The following is a 1,538-nucleotide window of genomic DNA, read 5'->3' on the forward strand; positions in this document are numbered from 1 at the left end:
TGCCTCTATTTTATTTTCACTGTCTTTAGTGATTGTCCAGCATTCACAGCCATATAGAAGGGTTGCGACCGAAAAAATTTCTTCTCTAAAAGTGTCTTCTTTCACCTCCTTTCCTGTTCTCTAGGTCAAATGAGCGCGCGGGACACATTCAACATTTTCAGTTGGTAGTAAATTTTGAATTTTGCCCAGGTGGCGGCCTAAGCATTCTCTTATCAATTTTGGACCACCGAGGGATCTTTATCGAGCGCAACTTGCACACGGGTCCTCCAAGATTTTTCGTCCTTATCCGAGAAGGCTAGGTATAGATCTTACCTACCATTAGATCAGGGGTGTAGCTGTAGTAAGAAGGAGCCAAGGAGTAGCAGTAGAACGGTTGAGAAAGAGTCAGGAGCCCAGATGGGGCTGGGGCAGAAAGAAAGGATGTGAAAGGAGAAAATTTTCCGTCGCTATTCGTAACCTCTTGACCACGAAAGTCCCCCGTGTGCCCTTTATCGTATTAACTGCAACAACTAAACATTAACCCTATTCGTACTTCGTGTTTTACTATCGTATCCATACGACGTGGGAAACACTGTGCCACCACTTTCCAAAGAGGAAATTTACTTGTTAATCCCATCCGTACGCTTTGCATAGCAGTCTGTCAAAAATGATTTTTTGAAAAATACTGAAAGGTTCAAAGAGATTGTCGTACTAGAAGTATTTTAAAATGAGAAGAATACAACCCCGGGGGTACAAAATGACCCAGGGCGTACGATAGGGTTAAAGTCATGTATCCCAAGAAACTGCGTTTGGGAATTCCCCCCACTTTTACTACGTTTTGTGACTGTGACACCAACCCCCGAACTTTAATGTCTATTAAAATGTTGCGTTGTAACAGACAATCCTGTGTGTCCAGGCTTGGCAATCTGTTGTTCGATAAAGTCTCGGTCAGCTACGTTTAGTCGGCTGGTTGGAGGGCGTCACAGGTTGATCCTACTTCTTTTCTTTCCTTTTGGTGTTTCAGTCGGTCTATCCTGCTATTTTCTGTCTGTCTGTCTATACAATTATTTTATCTGCTCATCTTGCCATTTTCTGTCTATCTTGCTAATAATTTGCTGTACTAGATTGTCGTTATCGTTTCAGTATGCTTCTTTTAAAAATGGAAATAACTAAAATCATACTGAAAAACGCTGTTCTTCTCTGTTGTCCTTCGTGTCCAGGTTATGCACAACTAAACGTTTTCAATTTTCATTTTGACTTCAATAGCGTTACTCCACCACTTGTCCCATGGGAAAAACATTCTTTTAATTGTCCCACTACTGTTTATTAATATACAACGGAGAGGGTTTACAGTATTCCTAGTATTACTGTAAAACTCTCTGATACAACTTCAGGCGGAAAACCGGTATAAACTGCAAACATGGCTGTAAACTAACTCTCTGCGAATGTTTTCAATGAACCAAGGCTTTTGAAATTATGTGGGTTGAGCTAAGGTCGGGTTGTCGTTGTTTTGTTGTTGTTGTTGGGTTGGGGTTGTTGTTTTTTGGGGGGGAGGGGGT

The sequence above is a fragment of the Aplysia californica genome, unplaced genomic scaffold, assembly GCF_000002075.1.
Source record: "Aplysia californica isolate F4 #8 unplaced genomic scaffold, AplCal3.0 scaffold00755, whole genome shotgun sequence".
Classification (NCBI taxonomy): domain Eukaryota; kingdom Metazoa; phylum Mollusca; class Gastropoda; order Aplysiida; family Aplysiidae; genus Aplysia; species Aplysia californica.